Raw genomic sequence first — 19,875 nt, forward strand, 5'->3', positions numbered from 1 at the left:
GGTGTTCAATTAACAAGATTAAATCTCGTGATTAAATATGTATCATGTTTGGTTCATAAGATTGAACCCTTTAACTTAATTCTAGATGAATAGTCTCATGATAATTAGTCATAGCCCCCCTCCAACTAAAATAATCTCACATCTTAATCCTAGATGGATAGTCTCATGATATTAGTTATGACAACCGAACGCCACCTAAGTGTATCATAATTTGCAATATAATTATGTGATTTTATGGCCGTAGAACTGAGGTAAATTAATAATCTCTGTCTTACATGCGTACACTAACCTTTTGATTTTCTTGTCTGATTTTCATTTCTACTCTAGTATGAATATGTCACGCTCAATATATCATACTACTAGGAGTAGTATAAATTAGATCGATCGGCTGAAAGATCCCCTTCCAATAAATATATATGAAACAGTATACGTTTGATTAATACAAATCTACAAGCATAATCAAATTGGTCGTAACTTTTAAATTAACAGTGAATTGATCTGTCACTAGATAGAGAATTGTAGTAGTACTATCTTTCTAGCTGTCTGTGGGCTGATTAGAGCCCTCACTTCTTATTTTCGTTTGTCTTGTTGCTTCTATTTTTCAATAAATTAGTCACAGATTTAAAAATTCAAATCCTCCACTTAAAAATGATAAAAAAAAATGTAAAAATGTCTTTTTTTGAAATGAAGTTCAATAAATCATTAAAATTTCTAGAGTTCAACGAGATATGAGAAGTACCCCATTTGTGAGTGAAGAATAATGGATTCCAACATTACTGCGGGCACATTGTTGTGAATTTGTGATCTTTTATTTCCTATATAAAACGAATAATTTAATAAAATTGCCATTGCTTCTTTAAAGGAATAATGAAAAAAAATTACTATATGAAAATGCACATGTGAAAGCATGAATTGTTTATAAAAGTATGGTCAAAGCAATCCAACTATTGAAACATATGATTTCTAGTTTGCATACAAAACGAGTGTTTGTCGCAAGCTGTTGGCAAACATGCATCCTTTCAAACTGCCTTCTTTTCTATTAACCCTTTATTTCATCATTATAACAAATAATTACTCCCTTCTTTTTAAATTACACATAAGTAGTATATTATTTGTATAAAATAGCTTGATCTATACGTTCACATATTTATTTAAAATAATAGTATCAAAATTTGGGATGCTATTAATACTCCTATAACTTTTTTTCCAGTGATTAAAAATATAAACTGTTTGCCTGTTTTTATGTATACATTAATGTTTCTTTTGTGTTAATTCCTTTATATATTACATAATTTATGTTGATGCGTTTTTATATATTAATACCATATTATATAGTACTCCCTCCGTCCCAACTAAGTTGAGTCGTATTCTTTTTTGGGCTGACTAAGTTGAGTCATTTCATTTTTTGACAAAAAATAAAACATCCCATCACTCTTACTTTATTCCATCACCTACTTTACTCTCTCTTTATCTTTCCTACTTAATTTTTCTCATCTACTTTTTAATACAATTTCTTAATCTCCATGCCCAAAAATTGTAACTCAAGTTAATTAGGACGGAGGGACTACTATATACTTACCACACACACAGAGCACCATTTTTGGTGCCCACATAGACCACCTGCAGGCAAGCATGAAATATATTGATTGAAAAGGCATAATTCAGAGACAGTGGTCACACATATTTCACACGACATAAATTATCATAGTTGTTGAGTGCATAATACCTGAATTTTAGCAATTTCCATTGCTTTATTGCTTATATATGCATGGTAATTAAAGTTGTCATACAATTTTATACTTATATATGTTCATAATTATTGTTTTTTTCATGGATGAACATCTAAGTATAAGGAACTATATATAAATTAAAAAAAGGAGGCAAGTTTAAACTCTAGTTCAATCACGAATTAAGCGTTTAAATTCATCACTGCTGCAATTAATTATAGATGATTAAATTAATATAATGATGTATATAATCAGATAACGCGTGTATAATTATTATACATATGCATACAAAATTTATATTTTTGTTTTCCTACATTTTATATCATAAAGTTAGTTGTGTGTGTTCTAGTCTAATATAGGGAAATAATTCAGCAAAAAAAATTACCACGACAATATTTTGTAGCAGTTCAATATCAATTCACTACACCACCTTTTATTACGATTCCAATTATTTCCATCAAAATTTATTCAATATGCATCCGTAACGCGACGTTGTTTTGTTAGTTAAAATTTTACGAATATTTAATTATAATAATACTATAGTTATGATATCTATATATATCACAAATTTGGAAATTAATAATTAAGAGAGAGAGAGAGAGAGATTGTGTTTAATTAAGGGCGGTTGGTAAATGATGAAATTGTGGGAAAAGCGTGGTCACTCAAAATCGTGCAATTATGCCAGAGAAAAGCGCATGCATGGTTTGACGCTATCTTATTTTCCCTTTTCCACAATAGTTTCTACCACTTTACCACTTTCCTTTATAATGTACTAGTACTTAAATGTTTTCTTATTACTATAAGAAACTCAATAAGCATAAGTCACAGATCAATAGTCGAGTCGTTAAAACTTCTAGTGAGAACCTCGTGGGAGGCACACCAACATTAGAAAATAAAGAGTACTCGTTTTTAACAAAATATTAACAAATCAAGGACTCCATGTAGAAAAAAATGAGCAAGATGGAAGAGGCCCAAATCCTTATGTAATATGCTATCATAGAGAGTTATATGTAATTTCTAATTTGTAATTAGACTTAATTTGATATTTATATAGTTTATAAATTTGGTAACCCTAGATTTGTAATCACAACTTATGAATAATTAAAGGGTGTAAATTAACGCTAATATATATACACACACATGCAAGTCTGTATGTGAGAGAGAGTAGAGATAGTGCGGTGAAAAAAATGCAAAACTAGGGAAGAAGAGACAAGCTTTCCATCTACCCTTTCAATTGGCTCCTTTTATTTTCAATCTTTTACCGCATTATTGTTATTATTATTATTAGAAATACCTACTACAAAATTCATACTACATAGTTTGTTGTTATTATGAGGATATTTATGTTTCACCTAACTTATGTCGCAGAAACTCCAAATACATGTAGCAAGTAGGAGTAGTACTATATATTATGAGGTACTCCTATAGACGAAAAAAAAATACTCAATTTATAAAGAAGTTATTATTTATTTATTAATAAAATTTCATTTGAGGTGTACATAAGTACACTTTATTCTCCTTAAAGTTGTGTAGTGCTATAAGAAAAGGGGGCATTCACTTTTTCGTTTAATAATAAAGCATTGTTAGTTAAAACACAACAAGACACGAAAATAAATATTGAGTGGAGAATTTTCGTTATACTAGTACTCCCTCCGTCCCTCTGTAGTATAAGTGTTTCATTTTGAGCATTCGTTTTGAAAAAAATGATAATAAATAGTTAAAGTGAAGAGATAGTAAAGTAAGAGAGAAAATAATATAGATAAAATCATTCTCTATATTATTTTCTCTGTTATTTTACTTTCTCTATACTTTAACTATTTATTAGTATTATTTTCCCAAAATGAGTGATGAAAATAAAAACGCCTCTACTGAAGAGGGACGGAGTCAACCAATATTGCTTTCTGTTGCAGTTTTATATTTCTTCCTCTTCTGTGTTGGAAGTGGAGAAAATATTAGCTTGATTTTATATGTTTTCATTATGTTTTCTTATCTTAGCTTGAAAGTATCGTGATCATATGATAACCCCTAAATATCGTAATAACCCTATAACCAAATCTGGACCACACATATTTTCTAATCATGCGGTTGAGATTCAAACTTAGATTTACTTCATAAAAAAAGCGCGGGGGTAAAACTGTCATTTCCCTCATTTAATTTCTGAATTTCGCCAAATATCACGTAAAATGATAAAATGATAGGTTTATTACATAGAATGATAGTTTTGAGATTCAAACTTAGATTTACTTCATAAAAAAAAAGCGCGGGAGTAAAACTGTCATTTCCCTCATTTAATTTCTAAATTTCGCCAAATATCACGTAAAATAATAAAATGATAAAATGATAGGTTTATTGCATAGAATGATAGTTTTGCCGGATAGAATTATACTCTGAGTTGATAAAATGATACTTTTGACTGACTGATAAAATGATAGGTTTATTGCATAGAATGATAGTTTTGCCGGATAGAATGATACTCTGAGTTGATAAAATGATACTTTTGACTGACCGATAAAATGATAGGTTTATTGCATAGAATGATAGTTTTGCCGGATAGAATGATACTCTGAGTTGATAAAATGATACTTTTGACTGACTGATAAAATGATATATGTTAGGTTTATTGCATAGAATGATAGTTTTTCCGGATAGAATGATACTCTGAGTTGATAAAATGATACTTTTAACTTATAAATGTTAGGTTTACTGCATAAAATGATAGTTTTTCCGGATAGAATGATACTTTCAGCCGATAGAATGATAGTTTTGCCGGGTAGAATGATACTTTAAGCCGATAGAATGATAGGTATTTTTGGTGTATAAAATGACATTTTTGTTTAATAAAATGATACTTTTACCTGATAAAATGATAATCTAAGCGGATAAAATGACAGTAACCTTATAAAAATGATACTCTGAGTTGATAAAATGATACGTTTACTGCTTTGTAGGTTTGTATATTATGTATTGTGCCGATTATATTAGGTTTATTGCATAGAATGATAGTTTTGCCGGATAGAATGATACTCTGAGTTGATAAAATGATACTTTTGACTGACTGATAAAATGATATATGTTAGGTTTATTGCATAGAATGATAGTTTTGTCGGATAGAATGATACTCTGAGTTGATAAAATGATACTTTTGACTGACTGATAAAATGATAAAATGATAGGTTTATTGCATAGAATGATAGTTTTGCCGGATAGAATGATACTCTGAGTTGATAAAATGATACTTTTGACTGACTGATAAAATGATAAAATGATATATGTTAGGTTTATTGCATAGAATGATAGTTTTGCCGGATAGAATGATACTCTGAGTTGATAAAATGATACTTTTGACTGACTGATAAAATGATCAAATGAGCGAAATTCAGAAATTAAATGAGCGAAATTTGGATACGTAAATTTTATCATGAGCGAAATGACATATTTACCCCCGCGCTTTTTTTTATGAAGTAAATCTAAGTTTGAATCTAGACCACGTGATTTTAAAAATGTGTGGTCCAGATTTAGTTATAGGGTTATTACGGAAATTGGGGTTATCATTATAATGCACCCTATATATATATGATGCGTATGCATATACAGTTTTCATGTACTAACATTTACTTCGAGTTCGAGATGCTACATCAATTGAAGTTGGTCTCACTAAGCTAGTTGATCTGCCGCTTTCAATTTCATATTGATCTCCTAGTAATTGTGGAAGGTTCATTGTAGACGTAAAAGATCGCACAAAATCTCCTTTTTCACATAATGAATGGCAGCTTGCTCATTTACTTTTAAGTTAATTATGCGATTAAAATATATGAAACCATATTTTGTGCTGGGGGAACTTAAATTTATATATTTAGAACTTTTGAAAGTAAATATTAATATTATAAGCGCAGGTGTCGCGTATGGTATGGAGTGGGAAAGAGTTTTTCAAAAAGGTACTAAAGATGAAATCAAGTTATTTGATTCTATATAAATTTTTCAAAGATTGCATTAATATATGGAATTATTTACTATAATCACCCCAACATGTTTCCATTACTATGTTATCTGCTGACACAACATATATACGGTGATGTATATGTTTGAATAAAATTAAACTTTGATTTTTAGTAGAATTATCTAAATATGATAAATATCTAGATATTTTAGTAGAATTCTCTAGATTATAGATATTACGTAGAATTCTTTAGAATTAGTAGGTATTAAAATATTTAGATATTTTTAGAATGTTAGGAAAATATCTAGATTTTTATGGAGAAAAATTCTAGATATAAAATATTAAAGAATCTAGTAGAGAATTCTAGAATATGAAGTGAATGCCTATAAATAGGATAAAGTTGTAACATTTTGTACAAGTTGAGAACTTGAGAAGTTTGAGAAATAAAGAGTGTGTCTTACTTTCCCCACATCACCACTCCAAAATCATTTCCCATATATTCCACTCATTCTCCTCTCAAATACTTCCTCCAAACTAAATTACTCATCCAACATATATCTTATATATTCCAACAAAGTGGTACCAAAGCCATAAGTTCCTACCTATAGTATGGCTAACTTGCCGTCGTTCCAAGTCCCCATGCTCAATAAGAGCAGTTTCGATAATTGGAGTATCAAGATGAAAGCGTTATTGGGAGCCCACGACGTTTGGGAGATCGTGGAGAGTGGCTACGAGGAGCCGCAAGACGAGACCGATCTATCCCAACAACAAAGGGATAGATTGTGAGATGTGAGAGAGAGAGACAAGAAAGCTCTCTATCTCATCTACCAAGATCTAGGGGACGACGATTTCGAGAAGATATCAAGTGTAAGCACGGCCAAAGAAGCGTGGAAGAAGCTCCAAATCTCGTGTGTTGGTGTGGAGCGAGTAAAGAAGGTATGTCTCCAACCTTTAAGAGGAGAATTTGAGTCTTTACATATGAAAGAGTCCGAATCGATTTCGGATTATTTTTCAAGAGTCTTGGCAGTATCAAATCAAATGAAAAGAAATGGTGAAAATTGGAGGATGATAGAATCATGGAGAAAATATTGCGCTCTCTAACCCCTAATTTTGAGCACATAGTAGTTACAATAGAAGAAACAAAAGATTTGGAGGAAATGACTATCGATCATTTATTGTGTTCACTACAAGCATATGAGGAGAAACAAAAGAAGAAACAAGAAATTGTGGAGCAACTTTTAAAGTTGCAAGTAAGCCTAAAGGAGAAAGAAGAAAGTTAGGGTAATGGTGGTGGTCGACAAGGAAGAGGTCGCGGACAAAGACAAGATCGTGGTCGTGGTCGAGGATATGCTCGTGGACGTGGTCGGGGATATTTTGCAAACAATGAAGAAAGAAATGAGTCTCCAAGTATAGGACGAGGAAGGAGCAACCCACAGTCGAGGTACGATAAATCTTCAATAAAGTGTTATAATTGTCATAGATATGGGCACTATGCTTCCGAGTGCAGAGACACAAAATCAAAAGTTGAAGAGAAGCCAATTACGTGGAGAATACGAATGAAGAAAATGAATGTGTTCTTCTAGCTTATAAAGGAGAAGCTGGAAGAAAAGATGATATGTGGTACCTCGACACAGGAGCGAGCAACCATATGTGCGGGAACAAGAGCATGTTTGTGGAGCTTGATGAATCAGTAAGTGGCAATGTCTCCTTTGGTAATGAATCTAAAATTTTAGTTAAAGGAAAAGGCAAGATCATAATTCGCTAAAGAATGGAGCTCAAGATTTCATTTCTAACGTATATTACATGCCCAATATGAGAAATAATATACTGAGTCTTGGACAACTCTTAGAAAAAGGTTACAACATTCATATGAAAGATTATAGCCTTTCAATAAGAGATGACAAAAATGATTTAATGGCCAAGGTGTCAATGTCCAAGAATAGAATGTTCTTATTAAATGTTCAAAATGATGTGGTGAAGTGTCTTCAAGCATGTTATAAAGATAAGCCTTGGCTATGGCATCTTCGATTTGGGCACTTGAATTTTGGTAGCTTAAAATTGCTATCAAATAAAGAAATAGTACGAGGATTACCGCCCATCGAGCACCCCGATCAACTCTGTGAAGGATGCTTAGTTGGGAAGCACTTCAGAAAGCCGTTCCCAAAGGAGTCGAGTTCGAGAGCTCAGAAGCCATTGGAGTTAATCCATGCAGACGTGTGTAGACCAATCAAGCCAAGCTCCCTCAGTAAAAATAATTATTTCCTACTTTTCATTGATGATTTTTCAAGAAAAACGTGGGTATACTTCTTGAAGCATAAATCAGAAGCATTTGACGCTTCAAGAAGTTCAAGGCTGCCATCGAGAAATAAAGTGGTCTAGAAATCAAAGCAATGAGGACCAACCGAGGTGGAGAATTCACATCAAGGGAGTTTCTAGAATTTTGCAAAGAAAGCAGAATTCGGCGGCTACTAACAGTCCCGAGATCCCCCCAGCAGAATGAAGTGGCTGAACGCAAGAACATGGCCATCGTTGAGATGACTCGAAGCATGTTGAAGACGAAGAATTTACCTAAAGAGCTTTGGGCAGAAGCAGTGGCGTGCGCCGTGCACTTGTCTAATAGGTCTCCAACAAAAAGTGTCTGGGGAATGACGCCTCAAGAAGCCTGGAGCGGGAGAAAACCAGGAATCGCCCACTTGAGAGTATTCGGGAGCAAAGCCTATGCACATGTACCAGATCAGACGAGGAGTAAACTCGACGACAAAAGCAAGCCATTCATCTTCATCGGGTATGACTCTAACACTAAAGGCTATAAGTTATATGATCCAACTTGGCAGAAAACCATGATTAGCCGAGACGTAAAGTTCGATGAAGAAGGAACATGGGATTTCGGCACGGACAATGACTCCACCTTCATACCTCTATTTGGAGATCAAGGAACAATCGAGCAGGTGACAGAGGTGCAACAAGAACAAACAACTCCACCTACATCTCCTACATCAGTTAGAGGCTCGCCACCATCTTTCTTGAATGAAAAAGCCACACAACGCACGCGAAGCTTGGATGAAGTGTATGACGACACTGAAAGGTTAGAAGATCTCACCTTATTTTACTTATTTGCTGATTGTGAACCAGTTAGCTTTAAAGAAGCTACGACAAGTGAAAATTGGCGAGTCGCGATGGATGCAGAGATCAAAGCCATCGAGAATAATGACACTAACAAAAGGACACAAGGCCATTGGAGTCAAGTGGGTGTTTAAAATCAAGAAGAATTCCAACGGTGAAGTTGAAATATATAAAGCTAGACTCGTCGCCAAAGGATATTGCCAAACAGCTGGAATCGACTATGACGAGGTATTTGCTCCTGTCGCTCGGTTAGAAACTATTAGACTAATAGTCTCTCTTGCATCCCAAAATAGATGGAAGATATATCAAATGGATGTGAAGTAGGCTTTCTTGAATAGATTTCTTGATAAAGAAGTGTACATCAAACAGCCTGATGGCTACGTGGTGAATGGCCAAGAAGACAAATTTTTGAGGTTGAAGAAAGCCCTATACGGGCTAAAGCAAGCACCGAGAGCGTGGAATACCAGGATCGACAAATATCTTGAAGATAACAGCTTCACCAAATGCCCACACGAGCATGCGCTCTATTTGAAAAGTAAAGGAGATGATATCTTAATAGTGTGCTTGTATGTGGATGATCTCATTTTCACAGGAAATAATACAAGCATGTTCAAGGAATTCAAGAAGGCAATGACTGAAGAATTCGAGATGACAGACATCGGGCTGATGGCATACTACCTCGGAGTGGAGGTAAATCAACGAGAAGATGGAATATTCATCACACAAGAACACGATGCAAAGGAGATCCTGAAGAAGTTCAAAATGAAGGATTGCAAACCAATCAATACACCGGTGGAATGCGGGGTCAAGCTATCAAAGAACGATAAAGAGGAAAAGGTGGATCCGACACTATACAAGAGCTTGGTTGGAAGCCTACGGTACTTAACTTGCCCAAGGCCGAATATATTGTACGCTACAGGGCTCGTAAGTCGCTACATGGAGAATCCAACCACTACTCACTTCAAGGCAGCTAAGAGAATACTCTGATATCTCAAAGGTACGATTGACTATGGCCTATTATATTCAGCTACTAACAATTACATGCTTGTTGGCTACAGTGATAGTGACTGGGCTGGTGACACTGATGACCGAAAGAATACAAGTGGATATGTGTTCTATATGGGTGACACTGCATTCACTTGGATGTCTAAAAGACAGCTAATTGTCACATTATCAACCTTCGAAGCCAATATGTGGCTGCTACCTTCAGTGTTTGTCATGCAATTTGGCTCAGGAGTTTATTATCGGAGCTCGGGTGGCCATAAAAGGAGCCAACAACTATTTGTGTGGACAACAAGTCGGCCATTGCGCTATCCAAAAATCCAGTGTTCCACAACCGAAGCAAACACATCGACACCCGCTACCACTACATCAGAGAATGCGCTGCAAATCAGGAGATTCAAGTCGAGTATGTGAAATCGCAGGATCAAGTTGCCGATATTTTCACAAAGCCCCTCAAGTACGATGACTTTATCAAGATCAGGACGTTGCTCGGAATGACAAATCAAGTTTGGAGGGGGGTGTTGGAATAAAATTAAACTTGATTTTTAGTAGAATTATCTAGATATGATAAATATCTAGGTATTTTAGGAGAATTCTCTAGATTATAGATATCATGTAGAATTCTCTAAAATTAGAAGGTATTAAGGCCATGTTTGGTTGTCAGGATTCTGTCTGGGAAAGTAATCTGATTCCTTAAATTTTAAATTTCTGTGTTTGTTTCCGTTTTTAATCAAACTGAGAAAGTAATCAAAATCCTAAAACAAAGAAAGTTAGTACAACTTTCCAGGATTCTGAATCCTAACTTTTCTTAGTTGTTCTTTTTCCCAGTTTTAGGATTCTTACTTATTTAATGCAATATAGTATAGTTTTTTTTTTTTTTTTTTATTATTATTATTATTATTATTATCCTTATTATTATTATTTATTACAATGTTTTAAAAATAATTTAAAAGTACAAACCATACTTAATTTCATGATAATATATAACTATAATTCAAATTATCATAATTATAACTATATTATTAATATTTATATTTAATTTTTATTATCATAATAATAATAATTTATTAAATAATTAAATATAATTATAATTATAATTATATAATTATATAATAATTATTACTTTATAAATTAGTAATTAACAATAAAATTGTAGTAAAATTTTAAATTATAAAATTTAGTCAATAAAAAAATTAGTAAATATAATAATAATAATAATCTTATTTATTATTATATTATTATATATTATGATGTATAATCCATATTTAAGCTATCCATTGTAATAATAAATAAAATAATATAATTATTATCATTTGTAATTAATAATTTATTAAATAATATGTATTATTATTTTTTATAAATAAAAAACGATAATTATATTTTTAGTTTAGTGTTTAAATCAAATATAAACTTTAAAATCTTGATATTTTCCAACACGAGAAAGTAAAGTTATTAGGAATCAAATTCCCGGGATTCATTGTCCCAGGAATCATTTTCCCTGCCAACTTTACTTTCCCGTCAACCAAACATGGCCTAAAATATTTAGATATTCCTAGAATGTTAGGAAACTATCTAGATTTTTATGGAGAAAAAATCTAGATATAAAATATTAAAGAATCTAGTAGAGAATTCTAGAATATGAAGTGAATGCCTATAAATAGGAGAGAGTTGTAACATTTTGTACAAGATGAGAACTTGAGAAGTTTGAGAAATATAAAGTGTGTCTTACTTTCCCCACATCACCACTCCAAAATCATTCTCCACATCACCACTCCAAAATCATTTCCCATATATTCCACTCATTTTCCTCTCAAATACTTCATCCAAACTAAATTACTCCTCGAACATATATCTTATATATTCCAATAGTATATTGGTGGAATATAATATGCATTCAAAATAAACAATTCTATAACAAAAGATTAACTAACAAAAAGTTATGAGAATATTCACGAATATATGTGAGTGTAGGCATATAGGACAAGATTAACCAAATTGGATTGGGTTAGGACTTAAGAAAATAATAAAAAAAATTGAAAGTGGGAATGTCACCTTGATCAAAAAGAGTTGCACCATTTCCCAATAATTGAGCCATTATTACACCTAAAAGTTGCTTTCCTTTAAAATAATTACATGATTAATATAATAAATTAATTAATGCTTCTTCTCTTAACCAAAGAGTCATCGTTGAAGACTGCATGCCCAAGTTTCCTTTGTCATTGTGGTTACAATTAATTAATTAATTAATTGATTGATTGTTATTTCATGGAGGGATTGCAAATAGCATATTTTGATTTTCAATCTCTGAGTTTCGTTGTTTTTTATACAATTATACATCTGATTTTGAATGCTGAGATAGATGATTTTGGGAAAATGTTTTATTTTAGGTTAGTTTTTAGGTTATTGTAAAACTATTGCGATGGTGTCGAATATACTGATAAGATTAGATAAATGTTGATCAATAGTGAAATATTTCAGTGAAAAATGGTGATCATTAATAATGAAAAATATTTTAGTGAATATATTTAGTTTCAACCAGACTTTCTAGGTTTTTTATTTCTTACCAATGTTTGTTTCACAGCTTCCGTGATAGTTCTATGATTTTAAATTTGTAATGACTAAACGGAGTGACAGTAATTAATTAATTAATTTGAATAATATTAATAGTTCAGACGTGCAATAGTTGTTCGTTAATTGATGGATAAATTACTTAAATTGAATATAATTAAGAGGATTAATGAGTCAGCTTCAAATACCATTGCTATCACAAGGATTAATGGAAGATTTGAAAACGAAGTTCGTAATGGACAGTAAACAGTAAACACAATTGGCAGACAGGATAGAGTAATATCAAATTTAATACTAGTATATAGGATAAGAAATAGTAGTTTGATGAATTGTGGTCCAACAAATTATTTACTACTAATATTAGTTTAGTCAAATCAAATACTCTAGTATTTGGTAGTATATTTTATTTGGGTTCTTAACATGATGTAGATCATTATAAGTTTAAAGTAGGATCTGGAATTAAGGAGTAGTTAGAATCACTAATCGTGTATAGTAAGGGGGGTGTTTGATAGCTATACTAGAGCAAGTTAATATCTCAAATCAATCCTTAACCATGAAAATAAAAACATCTGAATTTAAATCGTAATACATAGCAAGTTGACTCGTGTCTCCCCATCTTCGACTCGGTCAGATGGATGATTGTAGAGTGGAATGTGCACGGCCGTGTTCAAGTTCTACATCCAGAAAATGAGTTCTAGAGTTAAAAAATGATGCGTAAAATGCAGGATGATCGATTTTGTGAGACGAGGAAGAAATCGAACAAGGTAATCCAAATTATACTTGGTGCAATACATGATTGAGTATTTTAAGGATCAGACAAGAAGACTAAAGAAGCTCAAAATTGTTTAGGCCATCCACAACGCTGTCTCTATACCGTCTCTTAAACCGTCTCTTAACTACTATTTGAGCACTATTTGAGGGCCCCACTGTCCTTTTTTCCTCCATCTCTTAACTAAGAGACGGAGGCTGCAACGCTCCGTCTCTTAACCGTCTCTATACCGTCTCTTAATTACTATTCATTCAATTTAATTTATAATTTTTTTTAAAACCCAATTCAATTTAAACAAACACACTTTATTAAAATTAAAACAAAATTAAAAAACACACAAAATAAAAAAACACACAAAATAAAAAAAAATTAATCGGAAGGGCTAATCATCCTCCGGAGGCGGTCGAGGTTGAGGGGGAGTCGGAAGGCCAAGTTGTGCTGCCATATGCACAATTCCGTTCCACCAGGCCGCGTATTGGGAGTGCGAGAAGCGGGAAGTGTCCGCCATTGTGGCGGTCATGTACGCCACCATAAGTGTGTCCGAGCCTCCTCGCGAGCCCGATCCTGAGGCCGGCTGGCTTGATTCGCCTCGGCCCTTCCTTGCTCTAGCCGCTTTCGCCGCCTTCGTCCCTTGCGGCCGACGGCGCCTACTCGCGGATCCTCCTGCATCGCCGACCGTACCCGCAAACTCCTGGGATTCAGCATCATGTTGGCTGATGCCTTCAGCAGTGTCACCACCAGACGCACCAGCACTAGACGAGTATTGGCCACTCGCCGTATGCTTCGTGCGCTTCGAGTTTGAGCCCGAGCTGGAGCGGAAACCGCCGGCCCATCGTTCCTCGTCCTTGACGGCGCGCCAAACATCAACAAATCTGAATTGATGTCCCTCGTCCTGGTAGTAGGCGCGCAAAGCGGACGTCAAAATGTCGGTGGCCGTGGCGCCGCTTTGGTAGCGCGCCTCTTCCGCCGAGTAGATGCCGCAGAATTTTTTGACCTGTCGGTCGACTCGGTCAAAGTGACAGCGGATCATGTTAACTGTGCGCTTGCGGGAGCGGTTCGGCTTTATTTGGTGGTAGACCTCGACAACCTTTTCTCAGAAACACTTCCGGGTTTGTTGATTCCCGACGATGGGATCGTACGAGACCGTGATCCAGGCGTTGTACACCGCCATCGTTTCGAGGTTGTTGTACGGATGTCGGCCAAGATCCTCTTCCTCTTCCTCTTCTTCCTCCTCGTCCTCGCCCGTCTGGGGTTGTACACTGCCTCGGCCACCTCCACCGCCTCGCCCACCTCCACCGCCTTGGCCTACTCCCGGCGTGGGATCAACTGGAAAATCCTCCCGGATCTGGGATAATCCCTGCGAAAACCGCGGGACGTTGGGACGAACATATGCATCAAGGTCAAAATTGGGTGGTTGGTACCCCCCCGGCGTCGCCGAACCCTGGGTCCCCGGCGTTGACGAACCTCCACCGCCCAATGTGTTGATCATGTTCTCCCAATCGCCGAATGAGTTGAGATCCCACCCGCCGGAGCCGGAGCCGCCATAGTTGCCCTCGCCGTCGCCGGACATCTTGAGTTGGGTTATGAAAATTTCAGCCAAAATTTGAGAGAAAATTTAGATGATATGAAGAATAGATGTGTAGTTGTGTGTAAATGAGGATGGGTTTAGGAGTATTTATAGAGTAAAAAATTTAATAAAAAACAAAAAAAATATAAAAAAAAAACAAAAAAACGGTAATAATACCGTTACAAAAATTTTTTTTTATTTAAATTCGAATTTTTTTTTAAAAAAAATATTTATTGCGTCAGCACGTGACGACGCCCACTCGCGGGCCGGCGAGTGGGCGTCACGCACGACGCCGGGCTGCGCCACGTCGCCGAGGCGCGTGGCGAGCCAGCTCGTCTCCTGGCTCGGCGAGTCGAGTCGCGCGACGAGACGCGCGACGAGACGGGACGAGATGGAGGCTGCAACGCGTCTCGCCGGGGTCTCGTCTCGCTGAGACGAGACGCGAGACGCCGGCGAGTCCCGTTGTGGATGGTCTTAGTTCATCAAATTGTGTGGTGTTTGAAGCTAATTAAGAATCTGGCTGCACAAGTGAAATGTTAGTTTTCATCATCAAAACTTGTTGTAGGAAATGCTGCTGATTTCTTAAGTGAGAGGGAAGTTATGTATATAATTATGAGCGAGAAATTGAACTCACTAGCTGGATGAGGCAAGATCTGGCAATTAAGTAGACATAGGTGGGGCATTTCGACAAATTTAACTGTGCGTCTATCAATTAAAAAATACAGTATATTTCGTCAAACCAGGCATACATCACTCTCACTCTAAGAGCATCCGCAGCGGTGGCGCTGCTCGCCACCGCCGTCCGCGCCGCTGGCACTGACGCCACCCGCCGCCGCTGCTCGATGCATCGAGCAGCGCCGTGCCTGCGAGCAGTTGACGTGGCCCGCCCTCATTCGTCAACGGCATAGCCGTTGGGTTTAAATAATTTTTTTTTAAAAAAAATAGGTTTTTAATTAAAAAAACCGATAAAAAATAAAAAAAAATTCACTTCCCAAAAAAATTATATCCGTTTATAACCGTTTTTTCACACTTTTTAATTTTTTTTACCCCAAAAATACACACTTTCATCTATAAATATCCCCAATTTCACTCCCAAAAATTCACATCAAACTACACAATTCTCATCATCATTCTCTCATCTCCATTCTCATCTTCAATCTCTCATATCCATTTTCATCTTCATTCTCTCATACCCTACAACATCACTATGTCCGGCCAAGGCGATAACCCTACGGGCTCCAACGGTTGGAACCCCGAATGGTTCGGTTCACAACCGTTTCCTAGTCCGGAAACGGAATATTCGGCCCCTCCTCAAACCCAAGATTCGGCCGTTCCGGGTGGCTACCGTCCATACCCAATCGACGACCAAGGTGCCTCCGAAGGACGATACGGGTGGACACCGGAGCCTAGGCCGACCGCCCCCTCCCAACCTCCGCAAGCTCCTACTCGCGGCAGCGGTGTCCGCACACCGTACACGCCGGCGGAGATGGATAAATTGTTCAAGGCGTACTTCGAAATCTCCGAAGATGCGGCGGTTGGCACGAACCAATCGGACGATCACTTTTGGTGGCGCGTATCTCGCCGGTACAATGCAAACCGGCCGCCGGGAACGATCGAGCGCAACGAGAGTATGGTGCGCAACTGCATCGGCCGAGCCAACGACGAAATTGGCAAGTTCAATGGCTATTTCCTCCAGGAGTCGCGGAATGCCGGGAGCGGCCGGAGCGAGGTCGACATCATCACTGCGGCGCTGAGCACATACCAATCCATGAACGAAAAGTCGTTCAAGTACCTCAACGTTTGGCAGGAAACGCGGTTCCACCCGAGATATCTGGGAGGCGTAACATCCTCCTCTAGCGGCTCCTCCAAACGGTCAAGGTCGGTATCCCTATCCGACTCCGGCTCCGAAGAAGTGGCTAGCCAACTCGCCGGAGCTAACTTGGGTAGCCCCGACGCCGGACCAAGCGGTTTCCAACCCCGACCGCAATTAAGGAAGAAGGCGGCGGCCGAGCGCCGGCGCTTCGCGACTCCATCGGCCCCTGCCCCTGAACCCGCACCCTATGTTCCACCTCCACCCCCGAACAACTCGTTGTGGGCCATTTTGGCCCAACTTAATATGGCCGATAGGTCAACTATGACCCCCACACATCTTCAAACGCACGAGGGCATGATAGTGGGTCTCCAAAAACAATTGGGGTTGTTGCCGCCGGATGAGTAGTCTTCCTCGGGTAATATTAGCCAATAATTATGTAATTTTTAATTTTTAGTATTTTAATTATGTAATTTTTAATTTTTAGGATTTTAATTATGTCTTTTTTATTTTATTTGTATTTTGTAATATTTATTGTGATTTTTTAATTGAATATTAAATTAATTGTGCTCGTCCTTGCGGAAGAGCACAATTGTAGGTGTTGTGCTCTTGCCAGAGAGCAGGCATGAATAGTACCGGCCGGGGCCCACAACCGTGCCGCTGGCAAGAGCACGGTTGTGGATTCTCTAAGAAGTGAAGCAAGTTATAACAATTTCAGGCCATCCACAACGCTGTTCCCCCACCGTTCCTAAACCGTTCCTTAAACTACTATTTGCGGGCCCCACTGTACTTTTTTACTTTATTCCTTAACTAAGGAACGAAACCTGCAACCCTCCGTCTCTTATCCGTTCCTTAAATTACTATTCATTCAATTTCATTTTTTATTTTTATTTCCAACCCAATTCAATTAAAACAAACACACTTAATTAAAATTAAAATAACATTTCAACTTAAAATTCAAAAAAATAGAAAAAGACATAATTAAAATCCTAAAAAAATAAAAAATGACATAATTTAAAATACAATTTTATAGAGACAACCAAAAATAAGTTTGTCCCACATCAAAAGTGGAACATAAAACATTCAAAGAGGATCTATAAAATAGAGATAACCAAGAATGAGTTTGTCCCACATCGAAAGTGGAACATAAAACATTCAAGGATGTCTCTATAAAATAGAGATAATCAAGAATGAGTTTGTCCCACATCGAAAGTGGAACATGAAACATTCAAGGATGTCTCTATAAAAGAGAGACAACCAAGAATGAGTTTGTCCCACATCGAAAGTGGAACATAAAACATTCAAGGATGTCTCTATAAAAGAGAGACAACCAAGAATGAGTTTATCCCACATCGAAAGTGGAACATAAAACATTCAAGGATGTCTCTATAAAAGAGAGACAACCAAGAATGAGTTTCATAAATTCGCAAGCCCATCAAATATATATGGGCTAATACGAATTTCTAGTATTCATTTATTTGTAAAAATTGTTTTTAAATATAAAAAACAATTTTTATAAATAAAAAATATTTTTTTAAAAATTCATTTTTTAAAATATATGAATTTATGCGTCAGCGTGACGACGCCCACTCGCGGGCCGGCGAGTGGGCGTCACGCACGACGCAGGGCGAGCCACGTCGCCGAAGCGCGTGGCGACACAAGCCGTGCCGCGTCTCGCGGCGACGGCACCCGCGACGGCATGGGCACGACACGGAGACGGAACGCACCTCCGCAACGCGTCGCGTGCCGGTTCCGTTCCGCCGGCACGAAACGCGGAACGCGGGCAGCCTGCGTTGCGGGTGCTCTCAGACTGGTGATTGTAGTCAGCAGCTGGCCAATCATATTAAAAGGGATATAGGAAGTAAGAGAAGGATGAGAAAAATAAATAATGGAGTATTCAGCAACTAATCCATATGAATATAGGGATATAGATAGAGGGTCTGTTCTTAAAAGTCTTATCGAAGCATAAGTAGATTCCCTCCAATGGGGAATTTTCAAAATTAGATGCTAAGTACATATCCTTCTTCTGCCAGAATTGTGGAGTATTAATAAAGGCGGGTGAGAGTGTGACTTATAGATGGAAAATTACATATAAGAAAATAAAAGTTAGCTGCGATTGAAATGTTATTCTCCAAGTAGTTAGGCACTATTCCATACGGATGCACTATTTTGACTGCACTTCTCCAATACATACTGATACTGATCATCACAAACCAGTCGGGTCATAGCTATAGTGATCCGACCAAAATAATTCTTACAAAGTTACAGTCGAATCTCATTTTTAGTCCCTTAGAGAAACCGGCCCATATTAAAGGCAAAGAAAATGATAGAGAGGGACCCTTTGATAAATCCTTCAATCGGGATCCTTCATGTCATGTATATCCATTCCTTAATTTTATTAACCAACCAAGTACCCCTTATCTTCATGGTATACCTATATAGCATACATATGAACTCTGTTGTTGGAAACATAGTTTTGGGTTTGTTGGAGTTCCTAAAAGATAGAGAGGATGGATCTTCTTTCAGAATTTTGTTTAAAGATTGGAAAGCAAGAAAAAAGAAAGCGAACTGGCACATGCTACACTTTCACATTTTAACTAGCCTGCCGTCCATGTGGATCTCTATTAGGAAACAACATGGACCAGAACCAGCTGGACCCACATAGACCATATCTTTAATAAAACCCATTTGATCAAATGAAACTGGAGCTCCCAACAGTTGCATTTCGTGAAGTTGAACAGGTGATCACTATTCATTAACAGGTAAACATAGCTAATAATACGAGTGACTAGATATCCAAGATCATACATAAAAAGGTTGAATGAAAACATACAGAATTTTCAAGGGGCAATGTCAAATAGGAATAGCGTGACTGAAGCAGCCATATTTTTTTGAATCATGAATATAATTAAGAAAAGAAGTTGGTACTAGTTTTTCAGATTGTGTACCCTAGTGATGCAGACTGAAAATGACACACATGGCTAGGAGGTGGAGCAATCCTGGTAACTGAAGTGCATCTCATTTGTGCAGCACAAGCACTTAATTAGCTTCAAATACCAAATTTCCATGTTCTAGGTGTACATTCCTTAAGTTAGTTGACATATGAAGCTCCTTTCAGGAAATTCCAAAGTATTATGACAAGCATTAAGCTCAGGTAACCAAAAAGCACCCTGGGCTCATTATACATTATTGCATTGCTCTGGTTATACCTAGTAGACAGACATAACCACACCTTCTTACTAGAAGGGTGAAAGCATGCAAAAAGTTGCAAACAATTTTCAAGCATCTTCATCATTTATGTCATAATTTAGTCTATCTCAGTTTCTTGAATTATAAGGCCAGGTTGCTGAGAAATAGAACAAAGAGATGATA

This window comes from Salvia splendens, chromosome 22 (assembly GCF_004379255.2).
Source record: "Salvia splendens isolate huo1 chromosome 22, SspV2, whole genome shotgun sequence".
NCBI classification, from domain to species: Eukaryota; Viridiplantae; Streptophyta; class Magnoliopsida; order Lamiales; family Lamiaceae; genus Salvia; species Salvia splendens.